At 39.4% G+C, this 13916-nt stretch overlaps 1 pseudogene; it reads right to left on the bottom strand.

Annotated features, from left to right (window-relative positions):
* Positions 1 to 220: 220 nt before the first annotated feature.
* LOC113261348 (60S ribosomal protein L13-like) lies at positions 221 to 9856 on the bottom strand (annotated as a pseudogene).
* Between the last annotated feature and the right edge of the window lie 4060 nt (positions 9857 to 13916).

Below are 13916 nucleotides of genomic sequence, written 5' to 3'. Positions count from 1 at the left end.
CATCAGGGTACATGTATCCCTTCAAATCAGTATTTATGCATCCTTTGGGTAAATACCTAGGAGCACAATTAAATATCATACTTCATAGAGAGTTCCTATTCCCTCTGGATGGTTCAGATCCTGATGGTCATCTTGAATTTAGTAGACATATTGTTTAGGATAATTTACTGCCTAAAGTGTTGTTGAATATTAAAATCTGATAAGGAGATATTGACCAGGGTTAGATGGCAGATCAGGCAGGTAAAAGTTATAACAAGCTGGCCTGTGATCAGTTTTTTTCTTTCTTTCTTTCTTCTTTTTTTCTTTTAATCGCAAGGTGCCAATGGCACTTTATTTTTTCTTTTTAACATCCTGTTCTGCGGCTTCCTTGGCCTTTTTTGCTTGGATGCAGAGAGCCAAGCATTGGCACTGGCCATGCAAAGATTGGCCAATGCCTTGAAGTTCTTCTCTTCCTCTGTAAAGACTCTGGTTTTCTCCTTCTTATAGACATTTGGCAGGTGCATGGTTGGTCCTGTCAGCTCTGTAGCCAATTTGAGCTCTTCAGCAGAGCTGTTTTCTTTCTTGGGGGCTGAGAGCTTCCTGGGGAAGAGGGTGAACTTGGAGTAGTACCCCTTCTGCCATGGCACACTGGCCTGCATGGACTCTGTGAACTTGTTCTACCTTCTTGGATCCACTGAGATCCCAATGGTCCATGCCACCTTCTTGTGGATGCTAGCCACCCATAACTCTTCCTAGCTAGAGTCCCTGCCAGCTCACACTTTGGTGTGATACCTCATATTGGGGCGCCTCACAATGGGCCAGACAGGTCCTGGCGGGGAGGCAAAGGGGAATGGGGCTTGCCTTGGCTTACCAGGCCTTCTGTCTGCAGATCTTCCTCGTGGGCTGGCTGAATCATGTGGCCACACGCAGCTGCCAGTTTTTGTGGAAGTGGGGTTTCAGGATCATGCCATCCTGGCTGGGCACTATAGCTGCTGCCTATGGGCCTGGGGGCAGCGGAGAGGGGAGTGAGTCAAGGCCCAGGCTCTGGCTAGACACGGTGGCCTGCCAGCCCCCAGAGCCTAGGCCCAACCTTCTTCAGTGTGATCAGTTTCTTCTATGATTAGTGGATGAGGGGACACTCTAGAGGAAAGAAAAAAAAGAAGGCAGGTGACCTAGTGTAATTTCCTTGTAAATATGATAATTGAATGTCTGGGGAAATAGATTAATGATACTAGTCATTATCTGTGCAGTACTCTTAATGTCCCTAGATTAGGATTGCTTAAGAAAAACAAACATAATTTATAGAGAATGTCACATAAACTATACAAGTCTCTGGGGAATAGGACATAGATATTTCATAGCATCTTGCTATATGGGGTAAACTGTGAACCTCTTATAGAAAAACCTCTCCTATTATTCTAGAGCAGAAAGTATGTGTATAATGTGGAAAGGAAGGTCCCATAGGGGCAACATGGGATGATCTCTCCCTGCTTTGTCTGGCCTCCTGATTACTTGATCTTTAAAATTATTAGTAAGTCTTGATACAGTGTAAATTCTCTTATATGGTTCTAGATTGGATTGTTTTGGATTCTTGAAACATTAATTTGCTGAAAAATAATATATTAAGAAGAAATTGGTGCGAGGATTCTAAGAAATTGTTGCATATGATTTTGAAATTTTTCATTGTTCTATTTTTTTTTTCAGAGTGCTGGTGTTATATTCTTATGTCTCTCTTGCCCTTAACAGAAAATTGGAGTTGGGGTAATTCAGTGGTAGAGGAGTGAAAGAGAACAAGCTCTAGAGGAGGTGATAGGGCTGCTAATTGAGAGAAGTAAACCCCAAATAGTCACCGAGGGAAACCTTTCTGGCTTGCACTGAGCAGAATAAGAAAAGTGAGTGGGTCAGATGCTTTTATATATATTGCGGAACATTAATTTCACTGTGGAATCAATAGATTCACTTGAAAATGTGAGAGGTTCCCACTGTCAATTTTATGGGGTAGGGACAAATTTGAGGCACTCCTTATAGCTGCCATGATGCTATTATATAGTGTCCACCGTGTAACCCTTACAGAGTGAGCTTGGATAGACAAATGTGCTGGTATAAGTCAAGATGGGACTCGAAGATTAAAATTTCATTCTATAACTTACGTGTTCTTAAAGTAAACTTAATTGTCCTCTTATGGTCCATTGTTCTGAGTGAATATGCATGCGTATTAGATCAGTGAGAAAAAAGGAAAACAGGAAGGTTTGCATAGGATCGTTCCGATACTCTCCCCTGTTGAGCTTCTTCCTTCGCAGATGTAACATTTCTGGCTGAAAACAGTCTGACTTCTAAGCCCAGTGAGTTAAAAATAAGGAATAAAAAGTGGGGAAATTTTGGCTTCTAAAGAGAGTAAGCTTTCTTCTCCCTTCCATCCTTTGTTGGAAATACATATCAGCTCAAGCGAATGGCAAATACTGGGCCACTGATAACGTGGAAATCTGTCGTTCTCTTGTCTTTCTTTGTAATAGCCTGTACCACCCAATTTTACAGTATGACAAGCTCTCAGGCTGCCCTTGATTGTTTAGTAAGAAACCTTATCCCAGAGGAGGTTTGAGGCATAGATTTGACTGGTTTTGCTGTGTGTATCTTTGTCTTTTCTCCTCCTTGACGTCTCACTTTGGGATTACTTTTCTTCTCTTTCATGCATCCGTCTAGAGAGTCCAGATTCTGGGCACCCAGAGACCACTGAACCCATTCCTTCCAACTGCACCCAGTGGCTACCCAGAGTTGCTGACAAGTTTGAGGCATCATGTCTCATTTTTTAAAATAGGAAGATTTTTGTCTTGTACACCTTTTCTGCATATATCTTTTGCAAATCTGTGGCTGGAGTAGGCAAATGGTCCGGGACTTTGGTTTTCAGTATTGTGGTTTTCAGCCAAGTATTATTTCCTCCTGACTAGCATCCATGTTGAGCTTTATTGCACCTATGACTTCATCCATTTGGGTTGGCTAAGCAGTGCAGGGCAAAAAAGTGCAGCGCTACCTATATTTTTGCAAACATTACATCATATCATGAATATTTGGGAAAGTCAGGGTGAATGCCCCTGATGTCGTGTTTCCTTTTTTTGGTGGCACAAAAGGATGAATCAATGTAGGTACACCTGTTAGTTGGGAATGAAGCCAGCATCATTGATTTAAGAGTTCAGCACGTGCAGATGCTGCTAGGGGTCTCCCTTGCATCAATTATTATGGAAATCATGCCTTTAAAAAAAAAGAAGACGACGACGACATTGTGTCTCTTAAATCAACTTCGGTTGGTGGTGATAATGCAGTTGTAACTTATCCTTTGAGTACATAGAAGGTAAGAGACTGAATTCTGGTTTTTATAAGAACATGACTGTTTTCTATAATAACTGTTTAAATTCCTAGACTCATCAGATGTGCAAAGTTTTAGCATTTGAAACTTACACTTAACAAGCAGACAGTTCAACTGTATAGGATGTGGGAGAGGAAAAAAAAAACCTTAATTATCTGATTGATTTCAAAAAGAATTTAGAGTATGCTATGTTTTGTAACCCTGCTTTTCCTAATAATCCTGAGTTACCTGGCATGGGAATAAAGGCAGTTTCGAGCTGAGTAATTGTATGTGTTACCAAAATAGCTACTGTCAGTAAGAGAAGTGATACAAACACAAATAATTCTAATTTAATTTCCACTAATTGGTACCAAAAAGAGTCTTTGAACACTTAAAACAAAAAAAGCATTTGGGTTGTACAGTGTCTTTAGTACTCTTTACAACTTTTGTTTTTCTACTCCTTTATTATTTTAGGAATAAGTCAAGATATAATTTCCCTCCCTTTTCTAAGTTTCATCTTTCTTGTTGGATGGGAGTTATAAAAAGATAGATTTGTTTACCATATCCTAGTCACGTATTCCCTTTCTGCAATGTTCAGGTAACAATCCCTACACAAGGAATATTACATATTAAATAATATATGTATAAGATTTAAAGTTTATGACACATAGTAAATCTTGGCTGTTAAAACACTCTGGTGTCTAAAATATGCTATAATCTTGAGGATTTCCTTAGATTTCCATTTTTCAAAATGTATTTAATAATAACCATCTGTAAAACATAATTTTTATTGAAGTCTTTTAGAACTTTAGATAGTGTTATATATTCCCTGTACATATCACAATGAAAGGTTGATTTTATATTTATTATGGTAAACTGACAAGACCCCAATTCACTCTGACAGTAACAACGTGGCCTGATGTCAAATCTGGTTGTGTCTGAATGAAACACGTTCTCATAAACACTATACTATAAGGCCTGGCATAGTAAAAAAAATTACATAACATGAGAAATATCCTAAAACCATGTTATGTAGACACATTTCACAGTCTTGCTATTTAGTATTAGTGTTTTTTTATGGCAAGGACATCTGCTCCACAGGGAACAAGATGATATCAATGGGCATTTTCTTCTTTCAAAGTTTAATCTAATTTCCATAACTGAGGACCATAAAAATGATTGGTATTCAAAGTCAATTAGATTAACTTTTTATATTCTGAGTTTCATTTGAAAATATTTAGCCTTCACCTTTTATTTTTCTTACCTAACAAGAGTATCCCTCTGTCCATTGCCTCACATAACACGAATAGGAACCCATGACACCAAGAACGTAAGGGATTCACCCGAAAACACTAACACACCATTACTTAGAAATTAGAATAATCAAAAATATTAAATAAATTAGATTTTGACAAAGTACCCTATTGGGAGAAACACATTATACTTGTCCTTTCTTCTAATTATATTAACATGTAATACCTGATAGCAAAAATGATGGAGGAAAAACTTAAAAACAGCAAAGACGGGGTAGAGTATGATCTTAAAGATACAAATATAAAACATTTTATCAAATAATAATAGAAAAATGCAATAAATCTCTCATGCTATGCCCCATCCAATATTTGCCCCTCCTTTGTATGTTTAAGTGCCCAGTAATTTTATTCTAATACTCAAATATAGCTTACTAATAAGTCCTTATATTTAAATACCATTTCTTAAATGTATTTAAATTAATTCTACCACTTTACCTGTGAAAAATGACATAAAGAGAGCCTTTTTTTTTAATTTCAGTTGTAAAATTTAGTGATTCATCACTTACATGCAACACCCAATGTTCATCACAAGTGCCCTCCTTAACCCCAATCACCCATTTAACCCATCCCCTCACTTACCTCCTCTCCAGTAATGCTCAGTTTGTTCTCTGTAGTTAAGTCTGTTTTCTGATTTCCCTCTCTCTCCCTTTTCCCCCTTCCCATATGTTCATCTGTTTTGTTCAACATATAAGTGAAATCACATGGTATTTGTCTTCTCTGACTGTCTTATTTCACTTAGCATACTACACTCTAGCTCCAGCCACGTTGTTGTGAATGGCAAGATTTCATTCTTTTTGCTGGTTGAGTAATATTCCATTATATATTTACATATATATCCCACATCTTCTTTACCCATTCATCCAGTTGATGGACATTTGGGATATTTCCATATTTCAGCCATTTTAAAAATAGAGCTGCAGCCGCTATTTCAGAGGAACTGCCTTGCATGTCCTGTTTCCTAAACCTTTGAACTGGGCCACGTGCCAACATTCCAAGAAGTCAGTAAGAATGAGAAAATCCCATTTGAAAAGACTGATAAAAATGAACGTTAGCCTAGTGACCACCTTGCCTGACCAGTTAGTGATGCTCATGATGTATGAATCTAGCCCTGCTTGTCAGAACAACGAACTCTTCTTTTTTTTTTATTTTTTATTTATTTTTTTATTATATTATGTTAGTCACCATACAGTACATCCCCGGTTTCCGATGTAAAGTTCGATGATTCATTAGTTGAGCATAACACCCAGTGCACCATGCAATACGTGCCCTCCTTACTACCCATCACCGGTCTATCCCATTCCCCCACCACCCTCTCCTCTGAAGCCCTCAGTTTGTTTCTCAGAGTCCATAGTCTCTCATGCTTCATTCCCCCTTCTGATTACCCCCCCTTTCTTTATCACTTTCTTCCCCTACCGATCTTCCTAGTTCTTATGTTCCATAGATGAGAGAAATCATATGATAGTTGTCTTTCTCTGCTTGACTTATTTCACTTAGCATTGAACAATGAACTTTTCTCAAAAACAACTTACCCAATCTTCTTTTATGTCCATAAAAACCCTGAGTCCACCTCCTGAAAGGAGTACACTGTTTGGGCTTCTATCTAAATCTGTGTACCCTAAATTGCAATTCTTTGATCTCAAATAAATGTCAACCTCTTGAACTGGTTTCTTATTCTAAGTTTTTTCAATATGTTCCTCCCTCAGCGACTCCAGCTGGTTTTATATTTAAGAACTATGATCCTTCTTCTCATAAATATTTATCCCAGTTGACCCAAAATTCCAAAGATAATTTGCAATTATAGTGGTCACTTTGGGGCTCTTTCGAACTCACAGAACTTGACTTGAGAACCACGGATATAAAACCAGACAAATCAAATGGGATGCTTAATTGGTATTTGGAAACTTTAAAATGAACTCAAGACTGATTGCCTCTTTTCAGAATACTCTTTCCAAATTAATAGAGAAAAAAATCTCAATTAGAAAAGAATCATAAGGTCTTAAAAATTCTTCTCTTCAGCCTCCTTCTGCTGCCTTGGGTTGCTCTCCCTCTCCCTCCTCTACTTCTCTTTTTCCCTCTATGGCTAAACTCCCTCTTTACCCCCAAGATCCCAAGGCCTCTCTAGATCGTTCTGTTTCATCCTCTTCACACTATCCTGTTCCAATGCACCTTTTCAAGGTTAGACCTAGAAGTTACAGTCATGAACATTTTATATGCTCCCTAGACAAAGGCTGAATTGAGAGCTATTGCTAAGGAGTTTTCATGAGTTTCTGAAGACCCTTATCAGTTCACTGATAAATTTAATATTGTCATCCAAACTTAACACCCCGGTTTTTCCAATCTTTATCAGTTGGTCCATCTACTTGGAAAGGGTCAAGTTCAACATTGGATGCTGAAGGCTGAATGTCATTAGATGATCTCCAATGGTCTTACCGAAGGACAGGGTACCTTTTGGGTGGATTGCTAAAGCTTTACATGAAGTCATTCCCCATGTCTTCCCTAAAGCCATTGATTGGAATAAAATCTAGACATGTATTCAGAGTTTATGACTGCTTTAATAAGTTTCAAATTGTTCTTAAGGAAAACTCAGGGCTTCCTTTAGATGTTGATTCCACCCAGATGGCTTTTAATCCCATGTTTGCAAATGGCCTCTGTTGTGAATTCTCTCTGCTGGTAAAAAGAACTGGGACAAAATGAGAAACTATGTTTACCCTGATCTAGTCAGTCTAGCCAATCAATTAGCTGGAACCCTTGAGGATACTACCTAAAGAAAGTCAAATAAAATCTAAATTTACAATTCCAACAGATGTCTGCCTCTTCTCTTAGGCCATGACAATCAAAAACTAGACCAACAGCTTCTCCTAAAAATATTTGCCATGTTTGTAAAAAACCCAGACACTAGAAAAAGGACTGCCTTAATCAGAAACACCAAAGGCAGTCTTCTAACACTAAGCCCTCAACCCCTCTAATGACAGAGGCTGCTCCCAGAAAACACAAGACATCTTTCTGATTTTGCCCCTTTATCATCTGGGTGAAACTTCCATAATGATTGGAAGTGAGGTTCTTACAATTTTAATTGACACTGGCACAACTCCTCTGCGTTCATCCCCAAACAATCCCTTACTAGGAGAACTGAAAAAATTCCATTGGTGGGAATTTCTAATAAAACCCGTAACAGTTTATGTCTCTTTCCTTACCTTTTCAGTTAGGCCCTCCTCAGGAGAGGCATTCCTTTTTACTAGTCCACTCAGCTCCTGTCCATCTACTTAGAAGAGACTTCTAAGAAAAATACCACACTGCCATCTCTTTTTCCCAAAAAAGGGAAATTATTCTTCAAATCAATTCAACCTCTCCTTCAACTGGCAGCATTGGAAACCATTCAATACCTTTAACAGTCTTTCCCCTTAAATCAGCTAATAAGGACACTGAGAGCTTAACTCTCTTAGAAAATGTCCCGAAAGGACTTAGGGTAAAATCCACAGTAGATACCAGGCAGATCCATTCAGCTTCCCCAGTAAAGATTCAAGTTGATCCAAGCAACCCCTTCCTAATATCAGACAATACCCTTTAAACCTTGAAGTTATTGCAGGAATAAAACCAATTATAGAGGAATGCAAAGCTCAAAACCTTATAGTCTCTGGTATCAGTCCTTGTAGTACACTCACCCTTTCTGTAAAGAAACTTCGTGGACAAGGGTGGAGGTTTACCCAGGACCCCAAAGGCATCAATAACACTGCCACTTCCTGACACCCAGTTCTCCCTAACCGTCACACTCCCCAACCTCCATTCCCACAAAGAGTAAGTTTTTTGCTGTAATTGATTTCTGTAGGGCCTTCTATTGTATCTCTGTGGATCCCCGAAAGCCAATTTTTATTTGCCTTCATTTGAGGACAACAATGCGCTTGGAGTATGATGCCACTAGACTATACGGAGAGTCCTTATTTTTTCACAAGTCTTCATGCAGATTTGGCAGATGATAATTCCCCCCCCCCACACACACACACAAAATCAACCCTTATGCAGTATGTTGATCTCCTTTTCTCCCCTTGCAATGAAGCATGTAAGCAGAATAGTATCCACCTCCTTAAACTGTTAGCAAATAAAGGCAACAGAGTCTCAAAGAAAAACTTCCGTTCATCCAGACTCAAGCTAAATATTTGGCACATTTAATCACTGACTAAGGTCTCTCCTTAAACTCCAACTGACTCCAGGGCATTTTAAGCTTCCCACAGCCACAAACCAAGAGACACTTTGAAGAATTTTTAAGCCTTGTAGGATATTGTAAGAACTGGATATCAAAATTGTCCCTAATAGTGCAACTCTTTTATATCTTACTAAGATCTGACATATTGGTTGCTATATAAAGGGAAGAAAATAGTCACATGGCTTTTGGCCAATTAAAAGGACTCCTCCGCCCTCCTGCATTGGGGTGCCTTATTATCAGCCTTGCCTTTTCCTTTTTATACGTGAGAAAGAAGGAAATGTCTTGGGTGTCCATACTCAAAAATACGGAGGTCAACGTAGACCTTTCGACTGTCACGGCCAGCATTATTAGACCCGGTAGCCTAAGGACTTACTCTTTGCTTGAGAGCTATTCAGCCACAGCAGCTTTTACCAAATCAACACAAGGGATAGTGATGGGCTCTCTCCTAACCATTTGCTTCTTGCGCAGAAGCTTTATTAAATTCCCACCACACTCATCTTTCTGCAAGCCGACTCACCTCTTCTAATTTTAACTTCTCCCTACATTAGATCTTGATGCATTATTTATTTATTTTTATTTATTTATTTATTTTAAGAGATTACAGCTGTAACTTCCCCTGCAGGACACATTTTCTTCGGAATGCAGGGGACGGGCTCTGGGGCCACCCCCAGGGGCCACCGAGGCGCGGCTCACTGTTTGCATTCTGCCCTACTCTCACTTCGCATCTCAGGCGCTGGGGCTGACTACGCCCCTGGGGCGGTAGCGGCGGTGCACCTGCCGGGTGGGTCCCAGGTGACCACGGAGAGAGGGGAGGGAATCGCGCTTCATGGCCTCGCTCGGCCCGCCTGGCACGCAAACCGGGAGAGGGGTGGAGCCGCAGCAAGGTCGCTGGGACTCCTCTGCGGCCCGGCCCACAGTACCAGGGCCCGCTCCCACCAAGAAGCCTCCCTTAAACTCTTCTCCCTTTACCTGTTGACCAGACATACCACTACGGTCTAACCTTGACTGACCAACTGCTGACATCGAGAGCTGACTTGCAAAAAACTCTTATTATTAATGTGAGCTCGTGGTTTGCTGGTGGTTCCTATTTAAGGAATAATGGAAGGAAATACTGTGCTGGGTGGGTGCGCTATTACCACTCCCTTCCAACCTTCTAAATAACAACCTTCCTTTACCAATGGCTCCTTTGGCACAACCCGCAGCATTTTACGCTCCAACTGGATAGAGCTTTTACATTTCAGCAAGAGGAAAAAGCTTTGTCATTATGCCTTTGTAGTTGTTCATGATTTGGGTTTGTCTTGGAAACAGGATTTTTGACATCTGGAGGATATTAACTTAAAAATATAGCTCTTATCGTTGAATTGGTAGATTCAATCGAACTCCCCCCCATATCAAGTTCCTTGGGTATTCAAAATTAGAATCAGATGAGGCTATAGGAAATAATTGAGGTGATAAAGCAGCAAAAGCAGCCTGCCATAAATTCCATGGAAGCTAATAACTTCATAGCAAATATTATTTTCCAAAAGAAGATCTGAATCTTACTGTAGAGGGTACCTGATCCAGGGCACCACACAGAGAAGCACTTTATTGGACTAACAAGTGTATTTTCAGTTCCTTACCAAATTCATACTATGGCCCAAGTAACAAACCAGTACTACCAGAATCTCTGGGGGGAAAAAAATCAAAACAACTACTTGAAATAGCTCATCAAATGACTCACTGGGCAACTGTCAGACTATAAGCTTTATGAAGCAATACTGGTGGGAAGGGTTCTAAGGCTGCTAGGGAAGCACTGTTAACCTGCACTAGTTGTCCAAAATTTCACCCAGGGAAAATGGTTCAGACAGCTTCCAGACAATATGGTTTACCCAGTGGGCCTGTTGAGATCCAGCAAATAGATTTCATCCAACTGCCACCTTCTCATGGTTACAGCTAAGTCCTTGTCATGAGCTGTATGTTTTCTCATCGTATTGAGACATTTCCTTGCCGGTGTGCTACGTCTCAGCTGTTGCAAAGGTATTGGTAGAAAAGATAATGCCTGCTTGGGACACACCCTTGGAATTACATGGTAACAAAGGAACACACTTTACTGGCCACGTCATGAAGCAAATATACTCTCTTTGGCTTATATTACAACATTTCCATTGTACCTCCCACCCTCAGTCCTATGGACTGGTAGAAAGAACAAATGGCATCATTAAAACACAATTGGCTAAATTTATGGAAACATTAAAATTGACTTGGCCTAAAGCAGTTCCTATGGTCCTATCGAATTTAAGAGCTGCTCCCTTCCCTTGGAGCTTGTGACTGGGAGACCTATGAATCTGGCCCTCGCTGAATTTGATGTTCAATTAATTAAAGGAGATATTCTCCACTTTTGCAAGGGACTAATTAAGGTCACAGACAAAAATCATGCCCTGGAGAACAATCTTTTCATAGCACACTCCTGGGAGACAAAGAAATAAAACACAACCTACGACCAGACCAGTTCCTTTTGTTTATTGAAAGTGACATCTTCAAAAGGATTCCTTACAATTTAGATGGAAAGGACCATATCAGGTACTCTTAACTAACTCTTGTGCTACAAAACTAAAAGGTATTGATTCCTGGATTCATGTTTCTCATTTAAAGAAAGTCTCTACTCCCTGCTGAACTGCTGAATCAAAGGGAGAATTAAAATTAAAGCTCACCAGTATTTGAAGCAGATGACATCTGATGTTGACAGCTTTCTGGAGATTCTGGGCCAGGACTGTATACCTAAGGTTCTTGCTCATACCATCAGTGTTGTCTTACTTAGAAGTTTTATACTAGCCTCCCTGTACCTAGCCTCCAACAAAATTAGTCAGTGGCTCTGGGACTTTGAGTCAGATTATTTCAATGAAAGTTCCTACAATCTCTGGGATATTATTCCTCCTTATTGCCCTTCTTCTGTTAATTGCCTCCTAAAACAGGTTCACCTTATTAATCTTTGGATTTGGAACGTACTGTAAGGATCCCACCTTTACAAAAAACATTGTACTCCAGCGTTAGCTATTGAACTTATATTCTTTGCATGTATTTCTGACCAGTCCCTCTCTATCTTGTCAATGAAGAAGATTTTTATCTTAATACAAGACATCAAATACCTGCTCTAGTGGTTCTTTCCTTTTTCTTCTTAGTTTCTGCCTAGAAGGATAACTCCCTTGTCTGCATTTCCAATTTCCTTGCGTATGACGGAAATCTGACAGGTTGTTGGGTTTGTCATCAGAAGCCTCGCTCTATATGTGAACCTAGAGATCCTCTCGTACATTTTATTACCAATCTTTCTGTCGTTCTCCTAATTTCTTGCGCTAATTATGTAAAACATCGTGTAAAATTTACCTGGACTCATACTGAACGTCTTGCCTATCCATTCAAACCTCTAGAGATATAAGAGGTGACATTTGTACAAATGGAACAAGCTTGCTACGTATCCCAGATTTCAAGCTTTCCCTCTGCAACCTTTACTTCTTTATGCCAATATAATTTTACTCCACCTGCATATAACTATCCTAGTTGCTTGCATCTTTCAGCTCCTTGGTTCAATCAATCTTGTTATGATAATTCCATGATCTGTGGCCCATTAGAACTTATTTTTACTTATACATGGCAGAAAAATTTATGAGGTACACATTGCTTAAATTCTTATGAACTTGGAGGTTATGCACAGTTGAATAATTAGTTATGTCTATTTCATTACCTAACCAATCAGAGATTCAGCTTTGGACATCACCCTTAAGTCTACATCAGAGATTGAAATGAGAATTGTCAGGTGGTGTCTCTGACAATGAAGGAATAAGATTTTTGAGAATCTTTTTTCCATGGTGGCTTGCTGGTGTGAATGAATACATGATCCAAAATGGGTCTAAAGGTTTAGGCGATACTGCTGAGTCTACTGCTAAGGCAATAGTTGTCCCAAAACAATCTTTAAACTCACTCACTCCAGTTGTTGTGGATGACACAATTGCTCTTGACTGGAGCAAGATAGCATCTGCACCATTGCTAAAACCCCCTGCTGAACTTGGATAAATTCTTTAGGATTAGTTGAAACACAATGATACAAAATTACAGAACAAATGCACTGGTTACAATAAGTATCTATGGGAAGCTCTTGGTCTTTTGACTTCTGAGTTGAATACCTTCAGGTATTCATAGTTTAGAACTATTCTACAATTTGGAATTAGTGTCTTGCTTGTGATCCTAGAGATTGTTACTATTATAAGACTCTGTTTCTATTGTTTTCACAGTACTGTAAAAATTCCATGCAATAATGGTAACCCAATGTTTTGAACTGATTTGTAATACCTATCTGGTCAATTAAAGGAACTTTAGCAACTTTTGTTTATTTCATAGAATGTGGCAACCTCCTCCGGTTGGGTGCTCTTGTTGCTCAGATGTGGCATAAAGTCTCCCAAATGCACCACTTTCCCTCCAGAATAGGATGAGACACACCAGGAATGTGCCTTCCTGACAAAGAGGGATTAAGGAATCTCCCTGGCAACCAGGGATTGAAAACCAAAAATGAGAAAACCCAATTCAAATGGTTGATCAGGGATGCTTTCAGGAAAAGATCTTGATCAAAATGGGAAAATGTGAAAAATGACATAAGTAGAGCCATTTTTAAAATAGAGACAAATCAGCCATTTCAGAGGAACTACCTTGCACATTCCATTTCCTAAACCTTTGAACTAAGCCAAAACTCCAACATTCCAAGAAGTCAGCAAGAATGAGAAAATCCTTTTAGAAAAGGCTCATAAAAGTGAACTTTACTTAGCCTAGTGACCATTTTTTCTGACCAATCAGTGACATACAAATCTAACCCTGTTTGTCAACACCAATAAACTCTTCTTAAAAACAACTTCCCTAATCTTCTTTTTTGCCCTTAAAAATGTTGAGTACACCTTTCGAAGTCAAAACTCTATTTGGATTTCTACCTAAATCTGTGTAGCTTAAATTTAATTGGTTGCAAATAAATGCTTTGCCTCTTGAACGGGCTTCTTTTTTAGACTGACATTCCTATTAAACACCTTCTAAAGTAGAAGGTGCATTTCAAGTTATTCTCATT

This window comes from Ursus arctos, unplaced genomic scaffold (genome assembly GCF_023065955.2).
Source record: "Ursus arctos isolate Adak ecotype North America unplaced genomic scaffold, UrsArc2.0 scaffold_29, whole genome shotgun sequence".
NCBI classification, from domain to species: domain Eukaryota; kingdom Metazoa; phylum Chordata; class Mammalia; order Carnivora; family Ursidae; genus Ursus; species Ursus arctos.
This window is presented reverse-complemented; position numbering and strand designations above follow the sequence as displayed.